Consider the following 6,466-nt stretch of genomic DNA (forward strand, 5'->3'; position numbering starts at 1 on the left):
GTGTGTGTGTGTGTGTGTGTGTGTGTGTGTGTGTGTGTGTGTGTGTGTGTGACAGAGAGACTAGGAACTGAGCCTAGGGCCTCATGCATAATAGGCAAATACTCTGTACCGAGCTCCATTCCCAGTTCTCTCTTTACTTTCATTTTGGTACGGGGTTTCACTAAATTACCTAGGCTGGCCTTGAATTTGGGATCCTCCTGCCTCAACCTCCCAAGCAGCTGGGATTACCAACCTGTACTACCAGCCAGGCAGTCAGATTTATTAAGAGAAAATAAGATTTCAAGGAAATCTGGACTAAAGGGCTTCAGGCTACGTGGCAGATTTCCTGGGGCTATTTAAGAGTGGCTCACAGTTTGTGGAAAGGCAAGCAAGTCTCTTTGACCTAGTTGCCTGCCTTCTGGCTTATTTTGTTGATTTGCCAGCTGCTTAATTCCAAAAGCCATACAGATGGCCTGGTATGGCTTGTTCTTTCGAGCCTCCATTTTCCCCCTACTACTTTGCTTTATCATCCTGTCTGATAAATAGTCAGCCATGTTTCTTTTTGGGGAAAGGGTTATTAAACTGGATCTCATCCAACTGAGGCTGGCCTAAAACTCTTGGCAATCCTTTTTACCTCAGCCTCCTAATCACCATGCCAAATTCCCAATCAATTTTTAAAACTGGGCTCCAATGTCACCTCTCTATGAGGCCTTTAGCACCCCAACTTATCCCCAATCTAGTGCCACTCCCACCATGAAAGGTCACTTACCTCCTTTTATGCTCCCTGCTCCATGTTTGTACCTTGTACAGATGTCTTCTAGTTCCGCCTGCCCTTCAAGGTCAAGCACCCTGAAGTCAACTTAACCTGTCAGAGTTGAGCCACAGTTTTTCCACCTGAGAACTTCATAGTCTTTGGGAAGATAATGTATTTCTGATATCGCATAGCATGTATGGAAGTGTTGCTTTTCGTTCTATTATGATTCAGTTTTGGAGTGGTAATATGAAATAACTTTGATGAGCATGGTGGTACATGCCAATAATTATGGCACCTAGGAGACAGAGGCAGGAGGATTGCTGTAAGTTCTAGGCAAGCCATAGTTACACAGCAATACTGTTTAAAAAAACAAATAAGAAGTACAGATATATACATATGTATATTTGTGCATATAAATATATCTGTACATGTGTATATATTTGTGGTGTCACGTTGCTTGAATTTAAATCCTAGTCTAGCTGCTTACTAGCTGTATAGTGCCGGGACATCAAAATATGTGTTCTGTTTCCTTATTCCAGTAGATATTCTAGAAGGTTGTTTAAAATGGTGTCTGACAACAGGAGAACCTTGATACATCTTAGCTATTCCTAACTAGAAATCTGCTCCCTGAAGTTACTTGAATAAATGATTGACCAATTCCTCTAAGAGGCCGTAAACTCTTCCTCCTGCCACTCCTCTATGCTTATGCCTAGAGAGCTGCCCTCAGAGACACCCTTGTATGAGTTTCATTCCCAGGGTCTCCTTAGCAACTGTACAGAGCTAGCAGTGGAACATTTTTACACTGAGTTGACTGATACTGTGAACCGATTTTGTATCTAGTTTTGTGACTTATTTCTCCCACTTAGCTGTTGCTTATGCTCCTCTCTGAAGCCCCAGTGTGGTCCTGAATTATATCCTTGAAGAAGCTCCCTCACCTAACATGTTCTTTTTCAGAGTCTCTGAATGTTGTCTCATCCCTGTCTGAACCAGCTAACAACTCAGTTCAGTCTTCTGTCCCTAAAGGGGGCTCGTCATCACTCAGATTCCTCTCCTAGCAGCTGTGATAAGCCCCTGCTTCAATTGTCTATACTTCCAAAGCACATGCTGGGCTGAAGGGAATTACTGGGTATCAGAGCCAGAGCTCCATGGTCCCGGGTCTGTCCCTCTCGTCACACTGGCCACTGTTCTTCAGACATTGGTCCATGGCATCCTCTACCATTCTCACCACTTTGCTGTAAATGCTCTCAGCTGTAGCCATCAGGACATTGGGGGTGGGTACTGCCCCCTTGGCTTAACATGCTCTGCCCACTCAGAATGTCATCCTCCTTCCTGCCTCCACTCCTTGTTCACGCAGTGAGCAATTCATCCTTGCAGTTCCAATGTCACCAGTCCTAAAAGCTTTTAATGTGTCCCCCCTGAACATTTGACCACCCTTAAGCAACCTTTCTTATATCCTCTACACAATTCCATTAGAGCAGTTTTTATTTTATTGCAGCTATTCTTGTTCAAATCCTAGCCTAGACACTCATCCCTTGTATAATCTTAAGACAAATTGTTTCACTTTGAAGAACTTCAGTTGCCACCTCTGTAAAAAGGAACTTATTTCGAAGGATACTTTCAGCCAAGTATACTTAAGTTTAACCCTTTAAGTAGCTATAGCTATACTTTTCAACAGGATACAATCCAACCTTCTTTCAAGTACATACAAGGTCCTTAAGGCAAATAGCAATCAAATGCTATTATTCTCTTATTCGCTCTCCTAAGAAGTCAATTTTACCTAATTAGACAGTTTTGATTACAACATTGCAATTAGACTATTTTAACTTAAGGAGAGAGAGAGAGAGAGAGAGAGAGAGAGAGAGAGAGAGAGAGAGAGAGAGAGATAGATGTGGGACAGAGTATTAGCTGTGCAAACATGAGGTAATGGACTTGGATTTCCAACATCCATAACCACGTGTGATATCAGGTTGTGAGGTCGATGTAGGAAGGTCCCTGGAGCTTGCTAGTCAAACAGTTTCGTCATTCAGTGAGCTCCAGGTTCAGTGAGATACCCTTCTCAAAAAGTAAGGTAGAGCCGCGCGATGGTGACGCACGCCTTTAATCCCAGCACTCGGGAGGCAGAGGCAGGCGGATCTCTGTGAGTTCGAGACCAGCCTGGTCTACAGAGCTAGTTCCAGGATAGGCTCCAAAGCCACAGAGAAACCCTGTCTCGAAAAACCAAAAAAAAAAAAAAAAGTAAGGTAGAGAGTTGGAGAGTTGAGTCGGTGGTTAAGAGCACTTGTTGCTTTTGCAGAAGACCAGGGTTGGATTCTTAGTACCCATACTGCATCTCACAACTTCCTGTAACTCTAGTTCCAGGGATCTGCATGTGGTGTACATACATATGTGCAAGCAACACACACACACACATGCAGAGAGAGAGAGAGAGTCAAAAATTAAAAAAAAAAAATAGACAGCCATAGCAGAGGACACCAGACATTGATCTCTTGTCTCCACATGTGCATCCACATATGTAAATACACATAATTACACAAGCTCAAAAAAACCAAAACAGAAAGAAAGGAAGGAAGAAAGAAAGAAAGGAAGAAAGAAAGGAAGAAAGAAAGGAAGGAAGAAAGGAAGGAAGAAAGGAAGGAAAGAAGGAAGAAGACCCACCTGTACTTGGGCTGTGTGTGGTTTTTAGATGGGCTCAGGGTCTCCAAGTTTGTTCCCTGCCTCTGCATCTCTCCATTCTGCTTCATTGGGATCCCTCTCATGGAAAAACTCAAGATTTGATGGGTTAAATGCTATGAGGAGCTTGGATCTGGGGGTATGTTGCGGAAGACATAGAAGTAGTAGGTAAGGAATGTGTTGAGAGAAGTGAAAGCAGGGACAGCCCCAAACTGGAGCTGCCATTGTATGCTTTGTGAGGTGCCACCTCTAGAGAGATCCTTGAATCTCATTTTCTGCATTCACAATACTGGGCTTCAGATTGCCTGTGATGTGTGTCTCCTCACCTCAGCCTTGGAATGTCCCAGACTGCATTCATGTTCCGTCCACTCCACCCATGTTATAGGTGAATAGCCTACATCAGGCCTGGGTTCTCTCTGTTCTCTCCACCACTGATGTAGGTCAGACATGTGCCACGTCTGTGCCTCTGAATAGGTCCCCGTCGGTCTCACTCCCTTCTGCTTTCTTCCTGATACACACTTACTGCTGCAGGTTTGTCCATCAGAGTACTAGATGGACCACGTCAGTCTTCTGCTCAGAAATCTTTAAGGGCATCTCTACACAAACAGCTCCTCATTTTATTTTTTTAAATCCCAAACAATTCATGACTTCAGGCCAGTCTCCATTTTTACCTATGTCACTCACCGTATCTTTTAGACAGAGTGTCCCTGCAGCTCCCTATGCCTGTCCTGTGCTTTCCTGGGTCCATTCCTTTGTATGTTTTCCTCAGCGGTGCTCACTACATAACCTTGAGCTAGGTCTTCAGCCTCTCTAACTCCCCATTTCCATCTAAGACCTGATGGCAGTGCTGACATTGCAGGACTCAACCATAAGAGCACAAGAGAAGCGCCTGGCCTCAGGCTGTTCAGAGAACGGACTGAATAGAATGGAAACCTCTCTGTGTCATTCTCGATCCTTCTCACAGGTCTTGGTAATTCTTTCTCTTCCTCCCTAATAACCTGCTCTGGTTTGCTCCCTAATAAAAAACCTCTCCTTCCTCCTCAGTGTTCTCCCCAGTCTCTTCAGTTTCATGCACACTGATTGGAACCCATAGTACATGGCACTGGCTGCATGCCTATCAGACCTCATCTCTCGCCATCCAGGGCCTCGAGCACACTTTCAGATTAGAGATGAACATGAATGTTTGCATGCTGTCTCTCTCTTTTGTCACCAGATGCCTTTCTAGTCCTGGCCACCTTAGCCAGGAACCAGAAATCTGGCTGGGGCCCAGGGCCCTGCAGAATGATTGACTGGAACACCCTTCACCCACATATTTGCTCCCCATACCTTACAGGTGTAACCCCCTCTCTGCTTCTGTCTGGTGCTGTATTATAGAAGTGCCCTTTGTCTTTCACAAGATGGGGTAGGTAGGAGCTTGACAGTTCTCAAGAGGCTGCCTTAGAGAACCCCGAGTCCCTCACAGTCTTCCTCCACTCTTACACTCACTCATAAACATCTGCTCTACCTTTTCCCACTCGGCACTGCCATTCCTGCCTCTCTGATCTTTCTTGTACTTTTTTCTTTTGTGCCCAAACAGCTTCACTCATGTCCTAGAGTTGGTAGAATTCATACAGGCGGTGACTTTCGGGCTGAAACCACAGGGAAAATGGCATTGCTTCTTTTTCCCCTTAGAGCAGGGGTTCTCAACCTTCCTACTGCTACCACCCCTTAATACAGTTCCTCGTGCTGTAGTGACCCCCAAACATACAACTATTTTGTTGCTACTTCATAACTGTAATTTTGCTGCTGTTATGAATTGTAGTGTAAATATTTGCTATGCGACCCCCAAAAGGGTCCTGACCCACAGGTTGAGAACCGCTGCTTTAGGGACAGAGGACAGAGAACATTTCCTTCAAGAGCAGTGAGGAAAGAGCGAGTCTGTCAGGGTGGGACTGAGGATGAAGCTGCCATTTCCCTCCCCAGGTGTCAGAAAGGCTCCTCTAGGGAAGGGATTGTAGCCATTGGACCTGGCAGTCTTCCCCACTTCCCTGGGGTTTCATTCTCATCTATCTTGGGGGCTCAGATCTTCCAGTGTGTCAGCCTGCTCTGGTTTGGTTTGCTTCCCCTCTCACCTCCAAGGCCTTCCATGTAGCTTCCCTGAGATCCTAACCTATCCCATAGAGGTCCACTCTCCGAACCTAAGTTCACTGGAGCTCATATGTACCTGCAGTCTCAGCACTCGGGGGCCTGGGCTGTAAAGTAAGGGCCTACCTTTAAAGGGCAGTGGGACAGCATTAGGAAGATGTCCCAGACAGTAAAGTGCTTGCCACCCAAACAGGACTTGAGTTTAATTCCTAGCACCAATGCAAAAGATTGGTGTTACTCTACACACACTCACAGACACCTTTATAAAAGAAACAAAGTAAAACAAAACCCCTAAACCTGAGTCTCTGATGAAGAAGGCCACCATGCACGGTCTCCAGGGTGGGGTCCTCTGTGCCCAAGAAACCTGCCCAATGCCTGCCATCAGTACTGTTTCCTGTTACTGACGCTCATGCTCACTGAATGCCTTCCTCACCCTCGGCTGAAGAGAATTTAGTCCTCCTTTATGAGACTCAATTCCATCCCAACCTACTGACAGACTTCATGTCTACACATTCAGTCTGTGAGGTGTTTTTCTTAGCCAAAGGCCAGTCTATGTGTGTGTGTTCCTGGTGGGTCCCATTGTTTCTTTCCATACAGCCTATAAACAAATTCCAGCCCTTTCCTATTAAAAACAACCATTAGCATCAATTTAGAAGTGAGAGGCAGGCACTGATTCTGAAAGCTCCCCCAGGTGATTCCTGTGTGCATCCAGAGCCAAAAATTATAAATAGAGGCTGGGGATGGCCACACATGCCTGTGATCGTAGCACTGAGGAGACAGATTCGGGCAGGAGGACCTGGCATCTGAGCCTGTTTCAAAATGCGCGTGCACACACACGGGGGGGGGGGGGGGGAGGTGTAGGGGAGGCTAGGGGTGCTCTCTGAGCTGGAGCTCTACTAAGCTATTAAGAGTTTCCAATCATTTGCTTCTAGGCCATTG

This window comes from Microtus ochrogaster, unplaced genomic scaffold (genome assembly GCF_000317375.1).
Source record: "Microtus ochrogaster isolate Prairie Vole_2 unplaced genomic scaffold, MicOch1.0 UNK69, whole genome shotgun sequence".
NCBI classification, from domain to species: domain Eukaryota; kingdom Metazoa; phylum Chordata; class Mammalia; order Rodentia; family Cricetidae; genus Microtus; species Microtus ochrogaster.